This window comes from Coenobita brevimanus, chromosome 8 (assembly GCF_032717465.1).
Source record: "Coenobita brevimanus isolate Jiangsu-jjx chromosome 8, ASM3271746v2, whole genome shotgun sequence".
NCBI classification, from domain to species: Eukaryota; Metazoa; Arthropoda; class Malacostraca; order Decapoda; family Coenobitidae; genus Coenobita; species Coenobita brevimanus.
In genome coordinates this window covers 5,356,119-5,374,403 of record NC_136961.1, presented here as the reverse complement: position 1 = coordinate 5,374,403, position 18,285 = coordinate 5,356,119, and positions in this window count along the sequence as shown.

Genomic DNA, 18,285 nt, shown 5'->3' with positions numbered 1-18,285 from the left:
CGCCACATACTAGATGAACAAGAGAAAATTGCTATTTTTTCATCTTGCATAAGCCAGGAAAGATGTCCAGCAAGCAATTTATTGCGATCAGATAAGCTCCATCGTGCTAGGACATATAATGAATTTAAAACTGAATTTCTGAAGAAATTTTCTGGAGGTATGAACTTCTTGCCAGGTATAATTCCAGAATTACATAAAATTGTAGATCTTGTAAGGGAGCACACTACAAACCATGTGCTCAGTGAAATAACTGATGATGTCTCCACAATCAAAAGAACATTGTTAGTTACTTTGGAAAACTCAAATTGGTTAACAGATGATGGAAAGATGTCCCCAGACCTCGTCATGGACATCATTGGTTATGTAGCTGCCTTGTGTAAATTACCTGATAGGACCCTTAAGATCGCCAAGATGATCGCGTACACCCCAGGCATGTGCTTACTAGACTTAATGAACGAGGTAGAGATGCAGTGCAGTAAAGCAGGTATGGTCGACACACATGCACATTCTAGTAGAATGAGGGTACCTGAGACAGTATCAGCTGTGAAAACATCTACACCGACCCCAAACAGAGAACAAAATCGATCGCGACCCGAAAGCAGGCAGAGCAAACAAGCAAATCTGACTAGGGCTCGATCACAGATGCCAGGCTACAGGCAGTTTCATAAATTTTTGAGCAGCCCGAGCAGGTCTCGCGCCATAAACAACACTACTTATGGGAAGTCACCTCGTAGGTCACAGTCAAGGGTTCATTCTATGTCATTATTGTGCAAAACCAAGACACACAAGGTATGAATGCTTTATCAAAGCAAAAGAGGACAAACAAAAGACACAAGGATTTGGTCCTTACTGTAGGCATCATAGATTCCAAGGGCACTGGACCAGTGATTGCAAAACAGTAGAAAAAATTGTGTCCATGTTCAAATCGGGGGAAGACCAAGCCATGACAAAAAACGAAAAAACGTAAAGAAAAACAAGTCTAAAATTCACATAGGAGGCATGTTGGGAAATGAGTGTATCTTGATACCAGCTGTATGTGAGGATCAAAACGTTTCCTTATTTTTAGATACAGGCTCTCCAGTGAACTTAATAACACATGAAGAAATAAATAGAATTCTTAAAAATAAGAAGAAAGTAACTTTTCTGGATGAAGCTGATTTAGATTTATACACGGTAGATGGAAAACAAATTACAGTGAAAGATATGATAAGATTAAATATCAGTTTCACAGGGACTACAAGACCATTCTCTGCATTTTTCTATATCGTTGAAAACTTAGCAATTAAAGCTCATATGTTACAGGGCTTAAGATCCATGAGGGCAGAGAGCATAACTATACTCCCACAAATGAATGGAATAGAGTTTGACAATGAATTCATAGAGGAAATACCTTCAGAGCCCTCACCGATTGGTAAAAGAGAGCCAAAAAGAATTGGTAATATTAAAGGCTTAAACAAACATACACAAACAGATGAGTGTACAGATCCACTCCCACCACCAACCCCATCCTCCAGAATTAGTGACCCAGATAACAGTACTGATTTATCAATTTTTCCAGCCCATCTCACTAATGATTTAGTTATACCACCTAATTCCTACATGAAAGTTACCATAAAGAGTAAATTACGGAATAGTACTGTTCTTGTCTTAGAAGAATTATGTAAAAGGATTGTCAGTAGAAAACGCATTATGTCATACGAACGACGAAGGGCAAACTCAGATATTCATAATTAATCACATGAATAGGGAAGTTCAGTTGAAAAAGGGGACTTTCACAGTTAATATTGAAAAATGTCCTGCCCCTGTGAAGGAAATACTTACAGCTGGAGTGACAAGTGAGATAAAATCTACGGATAGAGAAAGAATAAAAGAGAATTTAATTCACTCAGGTGAATTTGATGAAGAAAATGATTTATTAACCCTACTGGAAACACACAGGGACACCGTAGCATTGCCCGGAGAACAATTAGGGTGTACTAACTTGATTAATCACATGATTAATGTGCACCCAGAAACACCACCAATTTTCGTACCAGCTTACCGCATACCACACTCCCAACGTACCCTTGCAAATCAGTATGTTGATGAAATGTTAAAACTTGGAATTATTGAGCCTTCAGTCCCCCCGTGGAATGCCCCCTTATTCTTCGTGCCCAAACGAAATGGAGAAATGCGTGCGGTAGTAGATTACCGTAAACTAAATAATCACACAATCCCAGACAGATTTCCCATGCCATTGCTAAGCGACGTTCTACAGAATATTGGTCCTGAGAATAACATATTCTCAACCATCGATCTCCTAAACGGCTATTATCAGATTCCGGTTTCGGAGGAGTCACGTAAATACACTGCCTTTTCCACAAACAGAGGCCATTATCAATATACAAGAATGCCGATGGGACTGAGGACAGCCCCAGGCACATTCCAGCGTCTTATGAATTACGTATTGTCCGGAATTTTATGACAAGGAATATTTGTCTATCTTGACGATATTATAATCGCAACAAAGAATATTAAGGATCATCTCAGGAAATTAGACTTACTCTTACAAAAGCTTAGTGATGCTGGTTTAAAAATTAAACTTTCTAAATGCAAATTTTGCTTTAAGGAAATAAATTTCTTAGGCCACAAATTAATTTCTAATGGTATTCACACCACTGATGACAAAATACAGGCAGTGAGAGATTTTCCTGAACCCACTACGACTGACGAAGTTAGACAATTTTTAGGTCTGGCTGTGTACTATAGGTCATTCGTACCACAGTTCTCTCATATAGCCTTTCCTCTTATTCCAACTACTCAAAAAAGATGCTGTATTCCAATGGGAAGAAGAACAAAAAAGGGCATTTAACAATCTACAAATTAAACTAACAAATGCACCTTGTTTAGCATATCCAGATTACACAAAATCATTTCTTATTTGTACAGACGCATCAGTTAAAGGATTAGGGGCTGTACTGATGCAGGAAGATAAAAGAGGAAAAAATCAACCAATTGCATTTGCCAGCAGACAAACAAGATGTGCGAGAAAAATTACTGCACTACAGACTTAGAGGCACTTGCAGTGGTTTTTGCATTACAAAAGTTTCGAGATTTGGTATATGGTTACGAAATCCACTTATTCACCGACCATAAACCACTGGTGGGTATGTTTAAAAAAAAAAAAAAACTCCTTTCTGGGAGGAGAGCAAGATGGAAATGTACAGTTGAAAACTACAATGTACAAATTCATTATATAGTAGGTAAAATTAACATAGTAGCTGACGCATTATCTAGGAACCCGAACACAATTCAGGTCGCGGCATTAGATCTCAAAGGAAATATCTCAAACCACGATGATATCGCAAAGGCACAAAGACTTGACCCAATATGGTCTAAAGTTATATACAAGTTAGAAAGTAGAGATGACATACAATTACCCAAACTGCATGTCCCACTCGAACAATTCACAATGGTCAATAATACATTATACAAGATTAACTCTAAACAACCAAAACGCCAAAGAAATACTAACCAGTTGGTAGTACCTAATGACATGATACCCCAAGTATTACGAACGATACACTACAGCCCACATGCAGGACATCCTGGAAAGGATTAGACATTCAACCAAGCCCAGCTGTTATATTACTGGCCTTCATTACGAAAAGATATAAACAATCATATAGACAGATGCGAATCATGTGCGAAACACAAAGGATACCCAATCACACCGGCACCGATGGGTAATTACCCTGTACCACATCAACCATGGGACGTTGTCGCTGTTGATTTACTCAAGATGCCATTATTATACAATGATAACCTATACTTATTCGTAGCAACGGATCATTTTTCCCGTTATGCCATTTTAGCTCCAATTAAAGATAAGACAGCAGAGACGGTAGCAAAGGCAATAACAGATAATGTAATATGTCACTTTACTACCCCAAAGGTACTAATAAGTGATAATGGAGGAGAATTTAATCCTGAAATCTTACAAGAAATATGTAAACAATACAACATCAAAAAGGTTAACGTTTTAGCCTATCACCCAGCATCGAATGGGTTGGTAGGGAGACAAGATAAAAAAGTATTAGATGTGCTACGACACATTCTCAGTGAAAATTATGCAAGCTGGGATGATTGGATTCCTAGAGTAGAAGCCTCAATTAATGGATCTATAAATAAATCCATAGGTGACACACCACATTTCATTATATATGGAACAGATAAAAAACTACCATATGAACTCCTAGAAGGTGACAGTATGCCCATATACAATTACGATGATTACTCTAAACTCCGTTTACGTGAATTCCAGGACATACACAAAAGAGTCAAAAAACAATTAACGATGTCCAAGGAAGAAATGACGGAGGCATTTAACAAGAAGGCAAGAGATTCACCTATCAGCTTAGGAGACATTGTTTATGGTATCATTCATGCGAGAGACAATAAATTATCCCCAAAATTTGAGGGCCCATACAGAGTAATTAACATAAAAGCAAACAAAGTTTTAATTAAGTCACTGTCAAGTGGCGAAGAGAAACTAGTTCGTATTGACCATTTAAAACGAGTTTCAAGGGAATTATCCCATAATTATTCAGCCTCGGATACAACCAAACAGGCGAACGTACCTCAAGAAACCAAGCAAGAAAACAGCAATGATTACAAAAAGAAATTAAGGTCATATACCAAACAATCGAACATAGGTGCAACTGTTCCAATAAAATCTAAAGTACATCATTTATGAGAATTAAATATCGATTTAAACTCCTTCTATAAATGAAATAATAATCAACCGTAACGCACATCATCACTATCATAGACCACAGCATGACCATATTAGGAAATTAATAGATTTTTTTTTTTTTGGTAGGTTACGATGAAGGAACTTATGCTATGGATTCTCCTCTACATAGCAAGAGGATATGCGCACTTAGACCCCCAACACATAGTACGACAAGGATGCCTCATAGCTCCAACGGCCACGACTACAATCGTTAAGGACGTCATGAGTACTGAAATAAGTCTAGATTACTTGTATGAATTACCAACATATCTAGACAGTCTTGCAAAGCCGATGCGAACTCTGGACTTCATGATAGGGAATTATGTTTCACAAGCACATAACACAAAGGAAATGCATGAAATGGTAAAGTTAGCGAAATGGAAACTAGAACAGGTAAAGTCAACTATGCTCATCATGATCCAAGATCTCCCGTCTTACGGAACGGAGGTACTGAGCGACAGGAACAACATCACACGTACTCGCCAAAAGCGCGGTTTGTTCGACCTGGGTGGCGCAGTTCTTGGGAACATCTTTGGATTGGCTACAGAGGATGACCTTAAAGAAATAAACAACAAATTTAATAAAATAGCTCAGATACTAACATACCAAGATAAATTCATCACAGGACAGAACTCAGCAATGAAGACAACTGTGAAAAATCTGAAAAAGGCAGAAAACATAGCTCTCGAAAGTGTAGATAAAATAAATGAAATGGAAGGAAACATTAAACTTTTCCAACACTTCTCCATCATCACAGAACATATTGACACAATTCTACTACAATTAGACAACACTAGAGATCGTTTAAGGGCACTTATGCAAGGAATTTCGAATGCTGGTGATGGCAAGATCACAATTGACTTACTCCCAGTTCATGAGCTACGTCAAATAATTAGTCAAGGCATACATAAACATAAATTGAAGCCTTTGTTCCGCAGTAGGGAATTCATGCAATATTATCCATATTTAGAAGCAACACTAACACCAACATCAGTAGTAGTTCATGTACCATTCATAACTGAAGACCTGTTCACAGTATACCAAATACATCCCTTCCCCTATAAAAATAACAACACTTTGGTCATCATCAACATCAACACAGACACCGAACTCATCATGGTCTCCAAGAGACGTAACACTGTCACTTTCGCAAGTGAATCAACGATTGAATGAAAGTGCCGCACATCCTTACATGCTGTTCATCTTTGTCCTGCGTACATTTTCACGTTTCAGCCTACTGATACAGTCCCTTGTGAAATGGCTATCATCAGAAATGACAATATTCATAATCATTGCAACTTCACTTTTGCTCCAGATAAACTTGTACACCATCAACGCATCGGACACTCACAGTTTTTTTATTTCACTCATAACACATCAGTTTACATAGTCTGTCCAGATATACCACCATCTCATACTTCAGCCTCAGGATTATACATAGCACCAGACTACTGTGCGGTATTTACACCAGCCATGTCTACTTATTCCACCATCAATCACTACGCCATCCTCAATCATACACACAAACATTTCCACCCACTGCCTGATATGGACTTAAACATGAGCACAAGTATTAAGTTGACTTCACCTAAGTTTGAAACTATGCAGCTGATCAATGAAACAATGAAGCCCTGGGAAGATTTGAGTTTGAGTATGTTCAACCCATATTATGTGTATAGCCCAGCACCTACTGTCTTTATAATCTTCTGCATTGTATTTGCAGTACTGCTGTTCGCAATGCACAGAATGCATGCAAGAATTGCAAATTTGGAGTCAGTATTTAGTGTGGGGAGAGTTAACATCCAAGTTAACCCCCCTGAATGAAGTGTACATATTTTGTATATAGTATTAATTATCTCTCTCTCTCTCTCTATCTCTCTCTCTCTCTCTCTCTCTCTCTCTCTCTCTCTCTCTCTCTCTCTCTCTCTATATATATATATATATATATATAAAACACGCAAAGAAGAATGACCCATGATATAGAAGTATGGCATACCAGTACCATTATCTTTAAATGAAATATTAATAACTCTTACCATAATCTTAATTTTAAACTATTTTTTTTTCTTGCATGTATGTATTTCACTACAATAACCCAAGTACGTACTGTATTACAGTTAAATAGTTTACCTTTAGTGCATTTATTCAAATATGTATACAACTTGTTTAAAATGTAATATTACTGGATCATTGCAATTTAGTATGAATATTATATGTATACAATATTATAATCAATATTATGTACCAATAGATTAACATATTCCAATGATGATTGCTGTCGGAGGACCTTCAGCGGCGTGGCCGAGCAATGTTATGAGTCCATATTATAATTACAAATCATAATAGACAGATAGATAACTAGATACATAGACAGCTCCATGCGAGCCTGGGAAAGGGAAATGATCTTGCAAGTTAACTGAGGAAATGTCGACGACACATAGGAAGTAGCAATGTCAGGAGATGATGTAGGTAGTGTGTCAGCGAGATAGCAGGCGAACAGAGCCTAGTGACATACACACATACTCACACACAGGTTTCTGGAACTTTCCAACCACAGTGTAACACACGTGACACGACCCCTGTTTCACCAGAATTTAGGAAAAAGAGCTCAGAAGGAAGCTAGCATTTGAACAGACAGGTAGTGGAGAGAGTGAACAAGAAAGAGGGGCTCAACTAGACTTACTTATTATATTGTCTCTGTAAGACATACCCTGCTCAACTTAGATTTCTCTGAAGATAATAAATTAAGATCAACTCCTGTATTCATCTTTAATTCCTACTACAAGAAATCGAGAGTGACAACTAAAGTACAAAACTTCTCTACAAGTAACTACAAAGTCTTTTATGACATTATTTCTAAGTCTTTTACGACATGAACAGTTCCATACCAGTTTGTACTAAGTCATTAATGTGGGACTAGGTAGAACTTGATGTCAGTGGAGAAGAAAAACTGCCATGGAATATCAGCAAGATAATCTCTAAATCTATCCCAGTCTGCCCTGCCAAAGTACCTTCTGGTCACCCTGGCAGGTTCAGAACGGGGAAGTTTGAGACAACTGATTAATGAGGCTTTGATGAGATTGTGGTGGGAGGATTCAACTATAGTAGGACTCGCGTAAATTTGCAGCTGTGGTGTGGCCCGCACCTGTGTACAGTGTTGCCACGTTTTCTATACCGTTATCTCTCTCTCTCTCTCTCTCTCTCTCCCTCCCTCCCTCTCTCTCTCCTGGCGGGAAATGTGAACCACCCTGAGTGCTTTTGATTCTTTTATAAGTTGTTTATAATTGTGCTTTCATTTGTTAATTTGATTGATCTTAATTTCTGCATAAATTTTTTCAAGTGTTGGGATTTCCTTCCTCTCATAAAAACTCAGAACTGTTCTTCGTAGCACGCCTTCATTAAAGTTATCAAAGAAATCGGTCATTGGTGCTACACGTTTCCTTTTCTTGGGCGACTTAAACTTGGGACATTGAATCTCCTCATTCTCTCTTGCATCTTTAGAGATTTTTTCAACTGCTCTCTCGCTAATCTTCGTTGCTGCAGCTGTACGAGATAGGCCTTGAAGAACTACTCCCTTCTCCTTCTCCTGAAAATACTGCCTTACATTGAAGACAATTTCTTTAGCCTGGCTGTGTAGCGGCGAGGAATGGGCTGATTGAGCTGCCATGCTGTCTGTGCAAAGGACATAAAGGAAGTGACACGAGGTCATCACCAGGAAGCTATGCTGTCAAGGCCACCGACTGGGTGTGGAAGTGTTGCCGCTCGCGAGTGAATAATGTTTTTTTTTTTTACTTCGGTATTGGCATATGCCTACTATTTTGTCTTACATATTAGCTTATGATTATAAATGTGATTATTCCTCGCCCTTAAAATTACGGTAAAAGCCAGTAAATGTGAGCATTTTTCCCTAGCAACACCTGTACAAGCTATGCTTGGGTCTATGGAGGGGTACGTACTTTACCTTAGGCCAGACTGGGTGTGTCAGTGTTGCCACTCACAAGAAATATATGAATTATTTTTTTTCCTTTGGATATTGGCATATTTCTTCTTTTTTCAGGCTCATTATCTTATATCCATAACTGTGATATTATTATCCACCCTAAAACTATGCTAAAAACCATTAAAAGTGACAACAATTTCTTTTAGCAACACTGTACAATATGTATGCCATGTTTCTGTGTTACTGTATAAATATTTTATGCATAATAAGATTACTGTTGATTCATCCATCAAAATACACAAGTGTAAGTTTTATTCATCTGAATTTATCGAATTTGTGATGCCTTGTACATAAATAGCTTCTGTTTCACATCACAAGTTGGGGAAACATGGCACCATTGCACACAGGTGCGAGCCACACCACAGCCGCAAACTTACGCGAGTCCTACTATAGTGACATTATTTATATCCTATACTGATCTGTGTTATTTGTCAGGAATAGCTCCATGAGATAGGCACTATGATCAAGATTATCTGGTGCTTTAGTTAGTTGTTTTACGAACTGCTTTAGATTAAACGTTTCTTCAAGTCTTGACCGGTATTGTCAGTCCTGGCAGAAAGCAATAACCAGTCTACGTTATGGACGTTATAATCACAAAATTTTAATCTTAGTAGTACGGGGGAGATTAAGGTTGGTCAACTGTGTGGATATGGAGACAAATACACAGGGTTCGGGGGAAGCATTGGGGAAGCGATAAATTATACAGATACATTTGGTAATATTAAGGTAATTTACGTTGCATCATGAATAATCAGGGTTAGCCGAACAGGATTTCAAAATAGCAAATTCGGTTTTGATTGAACAACACGTACTACGATTATTACAATACTCAGGAAAACTCAGTGAGGATATGCCAGTACAGTGCGACAGATTTGGGTTTCTGCAAGGAACAGTGCTACAGGGGATACGGAACTGAGGAAAAAATGAACAGAATTCAGACTCGTACCAAGACCATGGGTGTCAGTGATATATATATATATATATATATATATATATATATATATATATATATATTGCAGAACCTGCGTCTCTCCATTGACTTGCATTAACATTGTCTGCAACAACCGCTGTCAGCACAGTCACTTGATTGCGAGCGGGAGGGCTCCCTGCTGCCAGCCCTACGTTGCTGGTGGTGGGAATCCGAGGTAGCATCGGATTTGTTGATAATAATGCAGTGGCCAGCACTAAGGGGTTATGGAAATAGAATGTGTTGTGTATAATGTGTGTGTAGTGTGGTGCAGACAGCTTGAGGTAGAGGTATTATGAGTGTGTGCTGGCTTACTCGTGGTGTTAATGAAAACACTGAAAATGTTCAGCAAAGGGAGATACTCAGTAATAGGTCTTGAGGCAGGTGAAACGAGAGTTTCAGCTCCTCCTGTCACCAGCTTGCTATCCACCTCAGGAGTACCATCCTGTTCGACTGGTACAACATTTTACCATATATTTCCAATCTCTTCACTGAGTCCATACAAACTTAATAACTACAAAACTGGAAGAAATACAACCTCATGAACAGGCAGCATTCCGAAGTGGGTAATCGAATACTAATCATGTACACATAATGAATCAGCTAATTAAGAAACCAACATAATATAATAAACCAATCTGCTCAGGTTTTGTTGATTATGAAAAGGCTTTCGATTCAGTGAAGCACATTCCAATTATTAATTGATTGTGGGAACGAGTAGTACATGAGTATATTGTCAACTTTCTCTAGAACATATATAAAGAGGGAACTGACAAACTTTAATTACAGAAAGGCTAAAAAAACAAAAATAATAATAAAAAAAAGGTTGAAAAGGGCGTGTTTCAGGGAGATAGAATTTCATTAAAACCACTTACAGCATGCTTAGAAAGTATTTTCTGAAACCTGCACCAGCAGAACAAAGGAGTAAAAATAGATGGAGAAAAACTAAAATATTTAAGATTTGCCAGTGACATTGTCCTAATCCCAGAAACAGCAGAGACACTGCAAGAAATGTTACATGTCTAACATGTAGAAAGTAAGACTATAGATAAAACAGAGTAAAGGTAGCGCAATTTTTAATCCAAATACGCTAAAGATCGTCTTCAGAAAGAGCAAAGAAATTCTTGAAGAAGTCAATAGTACGATTACTTGAGGCAAATACTAAATGAAACGAAGTACCACGATAGCGAAATAAAAAGACGCATTACAGCTGGATGAAAAGCTTCCGATAAACACAAGAACATCATGAAGAATATGTTATCAGTATGTATGAACCGAAATTTATGTAATGAATGTATAATCCCAGCTATGACATACGGTTTTGAGACATGGAAAATGACAAAATCTTTGGAAAATCAATTAATCCGCTCTTTAAGAGCAGCAGAAAGGTCAGTGTGAGGAAAATCTTTAAGAGAAAGGATAATATCAACTTGGGTGACAGAGCAGACTAAAGTCAATGACATTATAGAAGTTATAAAAGAACAGAACTGAAGGTGCTCAGGTCTCGTAGCAAGAATAGGCGATAACCGATAGAGCAAGAGGCTGGCTGGTTGGACTCTAAGAGATTGTAGGAGTAGCAGAAAAACACCAGGCAGGACGTGGAGAGATAAGATGGACAAGTTCGCAGGCAAAACGTGGCAGACATTGACTTAGTCAAGGAATTCGAGGAGAGGGTTGTGGGAGGCGTTTGTTTGGCAATGGGCATGCAATGGCTGATGACATATACCCGGTATTTCCATTTATGAATATATGTATCATATATATATATATATATATATATATATATATATATTATACATACCATCTACCATATGTCATTTATATAAACACACACGCACACACACACACACACACACACACACACACACACACACACACACACGCAGTGGTAACGTTCCCGCTTGCCAACTGGTGGACGGGAGTTCGCGCCTCGCTCAGGTTGCGAAAAAGTTTCCCTGACGAAGTGGGTGGTTACTGTTCCCCTTGAGCAAGGGGACGGGTGTGTGCGTGTGTGAAGGTCACAGCCTTGCCCTTAGATCGGACTATATGAGCTCTCAGCTCGCTTCCGGGAGGGTAAAAGCTGACCATCACGACCATCAAGTGATCCTGACCGACCCGGTGAATTACACACACACACACACACACACGCACACGCACTTTATATATACATATATATATAAAGCAAAGATAGACCAAAGGTGAATAGTGTGTTCCTTGAAGAGCACACACACACACACACACACACACACACACACACACATGTAACTTGTAATACATTGGTGATAGAAACTCCATGTACAAACAGCTAGTTAAGGAGTTTATTACGAGCTCTGACAAAAACAGTCTGCCCTTCTTGAGTGTCTGCTCAGAACTGATGCAGTAACACCCTCTCCCAGGCTTGGGGTCTGGGAAAGCGTGCTAGGTCAGCAAGTTTAGTGGGGGCATGTATGCATTGGGGGGGGGGGGCATATATACATCAAGGGTAGACATATTGTAGGGGGGGTACACTACTCCCCCGGGTAGCTGAGATGGTGTCTCCTGACAAAAGGAGTTATATGGTTTTTTATTATATTACTAAGGCAGGGTCGGGGAGGTTTGTACATGGGATAAGTATGATACAGGGGCAGTAGGGGAGACATGGCCATGTTTAGGGGAGGGAATTAGAAGGATATAAACATATAAGATATACAAGGATTAATAAGTATGTGTCCAGTAAGGGTCGAAGTTATACATAGACATAATGGGGATTATACAATAATATCTTGATACATGATAAACAAGGAGTAGATATCAGGGATTTTTTTTTTTCTTCGTTCATTTTTTTTTTGTTAGTTTCTGTAGGATACACTGTTACTCAATAATGCATTAAAGAAATACCATCATTTTCTAGTAGGAAGAGTTCTGTTCACAGTTTGGTTAATTGTCAGATGGCGTTGGTAGTCACTGAATGTGAGGGCACTAAGTACGGGGAGTTTCTACGTTGTGTGGAGGGCGTACTAGGCCTGTAGCGACTCTGATTTCATGGAGTCGGCGTTCCATATTCCTGACACAACAATGCACTGCACGTATGCTGAGTAAAAACCTATGAAAGCGATAACCACAGGGGGAAACACAACTATTGGATGAACCCATGAACGGCTGAAGGCCAGAGAAAATTGATCCATAATGAAGTCACTGTCATTGAGCAATGTTAGCATGCGCAAGTTAGGGGAGGTGATGGTAAAGTTGGCAGATGGTAGGGTTGAAGGCATGTCGATTGTTTGAAAGATGTCATAGGAGTGTTTACGGACAGCTTGGTGATAGTGAGTGGCGTAAGTGATGACGGACTCTGATTTGACGGTACAATAGTCTGGTACTTTGTAGAGACCACTAGCAGGGACGGATCGAACCGAAGAACCAGGACACATGATTGTGACAGAGATGGGAACAGCAAAGAAGAAGTACTGGACATGGTCGAGGTGAGCATGGTGGACCGGGAGATCAGGAGCTGGTACAAAGGAACAGGCCGAGTAGATGGAATGGTTGCGAACTAAAGTAGACTCACAGGGTGTAGCGCTGCTAGGAAAGATAGTGAAAAGATGGGCAGCACAGAGACGAGAGGTCAGAGTAAGGGAGGAACATTTCTGGAGGACTGTGGAAGAAAGGAAGGCAAGTGAAAGATGATCATGGGAGAGAAGGAAATATTCTGAAGGAACAGATACCTGTAACAAGGAGTTGTTGAGGCGGAAAGGGAATGGAATGATGTGGAAAAGGTTAAAGGTTATGGCAGAATGGAGAGGAATATGGATGACGACGTATTTGATGAGAAGAGTGGCTTTGAGAAGAGGATAATAATATTCGAGGGAGTAGGGGAGGACCTGGGATTGACCAAAGGTGGAGTGAGCCCATTCCAGGACAGAACGAAGAGCTGGGACAGGTACTAAGTCAGCAGTGACACGTCCATTTATAGCATCGACCAGGATACGAACCAAGGTAGAGACTTGAGACAGGAGAGAGTCAATGGCCAGGTGGAGATTATCCATGCTGAGTTTGAGGTAGAAGAACTGAGAGATAATGTTGAGATCTGAAAGGTGTTGTCGTAAGATATCAGTGAAGTTGTTTAGAGTAGACGTTACTTCATTTAGGTGGGCCATAATCTTCTGTAACATAGTGTGTTAGATTTTGATGACTCGGTGTTGGGATTCTAGGGCTGAAGCTAAATGAGCGAGATCAGATATGAAGCCAGAAATGTCACGGGCTGTAGCAACGCCAAACAAGCCACTTAGAATCTCACCTCCGAAGTCGAAGAGACCTTGTTTCACACGTTATGAGCAACGGGTGTCTGAATGGAAAATGTGTCATTGAGCTCAGTGAATTTGTTACTTATGTATTGGAATTGCCAGGAGAGTGGTAGGAAAAGGTTATAGAGATACTGATTTGGGTTGTGTGTCCCCATGATGGCCGTGAGATGGGTCTTGATTCCGTGGAGCTGGTGCGCACAGGCAGGTAGGGCAATGGCTACGTCGGCCCAGGGCGCAAGATCGTAGCGCAGGGAGACTACCTCGCCTCCTGAGCCTACCAAGGCCCCGGGACGTACTCTACCATCGTCCTGACCCGACCCAAACCCCAGGAGGGTCAGCACTGCCAGCAGGTAGATCGCTACCATCGTACCTAGAAAATCAGGGTAGAGTTAATGGGAGAGGTCCTGAAGAGGTTGATGGGCAGAGCGCGGTTTGGACTGATATTGATTGGTTGATGAATGAGTAGGTGTAGGTGGAGATGAAGGAGGTTGAGGGATCTGTGGAGGGGAAGGGGAGTCAGGAGGTTGTGTAAGTGACTCTTCTAACACGAGGCCATGGGGTGCTCGCTTTAAGTCATCGACGTGGACCCATCTGGTGTCCTTAGTGGACAGGTCCTGGAGGAGAAATTTGTTGCCTTGTTGAGTGAGGACGCGGTGGGGCCCTGTAAATTTGTCATCCAACTTAGAGGAACGCATATGGGAATGAGCAAAGACAAGATCACCTACATTGATAATGATAGGAGAGGCAGATTTATGTTGGCGCTGCAGCATGTCCTCCTGAGAGGAAGCCAAAGTGGATTGGACATACTGGTGGATTGTCTGGAAGTTGGCCAATTTTAGTTTAACATAATCATCCATGTTGTAGATGGGTTCTGGCCTTGAGGATAAGAGAGAGTATGAGAGGTCCTTGTCAAAACCAAAGAAGACAAAGAAGGGAGATTCGGCAATGGATGCATTGATGGAGCTATTGATTGAGGATGCCACTTGGGGAATCCAGTCATCCCAGGACGAACTATGGGAGCCTAGATGTCTAAGGCACTCTAAGATTTTTCGGTTGTGGTGTTCTACAAGGCCATTGGAAGCTGGATGGTTAGGCACAACATTGCACTTACTGATATGAAAGCGGAAACAGTTCTCATCTAGAAGGATATTGTTGAACTCTGTACCGTTGTCAGTAAGAACGGTATGAGGGGTACTGGACGGGCAAATTACGTGATCTATAAAGGCACGTGCAACGCTCTTCACGGTCTTATCGGAGAGGGGTACGAGGACACAGTAGCGGGAGAAGTGGTCAACCGCAATGAACAAGTACTCAGCGCCGGATTCCATGAGAGGTAGTTTTAAGAGATCGATTGAGACAGTTTCCCATGGTCTTGACGGGATTGGGTATTGTAAGAGCGGTGCAGGTAACCCGGTTGATCCTTTGTGGTGGTGGCAGGAGAGGCAAGAGTCACAGTGGGCATTGATATCACGGCGCATGGTTGGCCAATAGTATTTGAGCCGTGCTTGGCACAAGCATCGGTCTTTACCTGGATGGGAAGCTTGAGGGGTATTATGAACAATGTGAAGAACCGTTGGTATCAGGGCAGTGAGGACAACAAGTTGGCGTACTTCGCGATTGGGCATGTCTTTTTCTTTTATTAGTGTTTTCCTGTACAAGAGAACATCATCTAGCATGAACTCATCTAGTGATATTGGCAGAGTAGGTAAGGTCGAGGCATTACCAGATTCTAGGAAATAAATGACTTTGGACCATATGGGGTCCTGGCGCTGAGAGTTTTGAACAACTTCTGACCTTAGTGTAGTGTTTTCAGTTACTTCAGGCTGCAGTGATGTTATAGCTGCTGCTACGTGACGTGAGAGTGCGTCTGCGACTACATTAAACTTGCCTGGTACATATTGAAAAGTGGGATTGAAGTCCTGAATGATGACGGGTCATCTAGCTAGCCTACCTGTTAGGTTGCGGTTCTTGAACAAATCACATAGTGGAAGGTGGTCTGTTTGGATATGCACTGGATAACCATAGACTATATCTCTGAAATGTTTCAAAGACCAGAGTACCGTTAGCGCTTCGAGATCTGTGACACTAGTTATGTTCAGCGTTCGTAAGGGTGCGACTAGCATACGCTATTACGCGCTTCCTTGATGCTTCATCGAGTTGCATCAAAATGGCACCAAGTCCAGTGCCTGAGGCGTCTGTGCAGAGAAGGAAGGGTTTGGTATAATCAGGGAATGCTAGAACAGGGGCATTTACAAGAGCTGTCTTTAGCTTTCAAAGACCAGACATGTCCTAGGAATTTGATTTTCTTTCGCAGGAAGTCACATTTACTGAGATTGATTTTCAGGCCTGCGAGCTGGAGGTGTTGAAAGACTTGCTGGAGCTTGGTAAAATGGTCAGGGATGGATTTACTCACAACAATGATATCATCTAGGTAAGCAAAAAGAGAGTGTCCAATCATACCGCTGAAGACTGAATGGATAAGTTGCATGAACACGGAAGGAGCATTTCTCAGACCAAAAGGGAGTCTCTTAAACTGCAAATGTCTAGAAGGGGTGCTGAAGGCTGTAACTGGGAGGGAGGACTCTTCCATTTCGACCTGCCAGTAACCGCTGAGGATGTCTAAAGATGAAAAGACTACGTTATTTTCACCAAGGGATTCTAGAAAATCAGTGAGGACGGGTAACGGGAAACGGTCTGGAACGGTGACAGAATTGACCTTAAGATAGTTGATTACTGGCCTAAAGTTGCCGTCCTTCTTTGGTACTAAGAAAAGTGGGCTATTCCATGGACTGATGGAGGGTTCAATAATGTCCTGGTCTAACATGTTCTGTACCATTTGATCTGTTTGCTTTCTCTGGCTGTGAGGAAATCGATACGCTGGTATGTAAATCGGCTGAGTTCCTGGTAGAGTTCAATCATATGTTTGACAAGGTCTGTTCTGCCCATCGGTTCACTGGGTAAGGCAACCAAGTTTCTGTACGAGGTCAGAAGGTCGAGGAGTTGTGGCGTATTTTCTGGGAAATTCGTGCAAGTGAGATGTGAGACCATATTGGGTGAATATGACGGTGCAGATCCCGTAGAGTTAATAGTACATACACCAATTGGTGTACTATCATCAGTCTGAAAAGTAGGAATTGAGGAATCCTAGCACACCTTTATGGCCGCTGGGTATACTAGGAAGTCTCCAATCTTTACACCACTTTTAAGTTTTAGTGGAGCATTTGTGACATTGAGCAAGTACAGGTAGCATAAACTGTCCTCTAAGACTGTACACCACGCTGACTCATAAGTCAAGCCATTCACACAACACGTCTCCGGTAGTGTTAGTACATCCACTCCTTCTTTCGCACCGGCAACACAAACAGAGACTTTGGTGAACTCATGCGGTAACAAAATTGTGCACGTATTCGTTACTGCACGTTTTGTCTCTGCATGTTGGAGAAGATCATTCACACTGTGTGAGGTAGGTAACTGAGACATGTCTGAGTCAGCGATAGTGTTGTCGGGAGAGGAGGTAAGAGCCATTTCCAAAGGCTGAGAGGACGTATCAGGAGACATTGAGGAATTTATGTCCTTGCTCGCAGTCAGTAAAGGAATGATCTCTGTATTCTTAGATGATGATGGTGGTGGTTTGGGCTGGTCTGGACTTTTTGGTAGTGATAGGGTGTGAGGTAACTGAAGGACTGATTTGATCGTAAGAACAGGACAGGGACATTCCATACTGTATACTGGGAATCCAGAAATGTCTATACTACCGCAGGCAGGTAATAATGCAATGGAGTGTTGTGTCATGGTGGAGAAACCAATAAGGTCATCTGCAGGATACTGCAAGTCATTAGTGACATGAAATTCAATTGGGATAGGGGGCAAACCTCTGTGTAGTTTGACTTCTAGGGTGACTCTTCCCTTAACCTTAACCCGCCCAGTCCCGGAGACGTGAATTCACATCTTGATATGATGTGCATTCATATCCCGGAGCCGTAAATTAACGCAGTAACATTGCAAGGTCCCTAATTTTGCACAATTTTCAATTTAATTTGCACAATTTTCAATTTTCGCGAGTGATTTTTGGCACGTATACACGGGACACCTTATTCTACAAGATGCCAGGCAGGGACAATGCCTTACCCAGCATGACCTCCTCCCCCCCCTGCATGCCCTTTTCTCAGCAATTCACCTGTTATCAGTGACCTGGCCAGTAAAGCCATGTCATGCCACGGTATGAAATTCAAGGCCAGAGCGATTCCCCAATCGATGACAATGT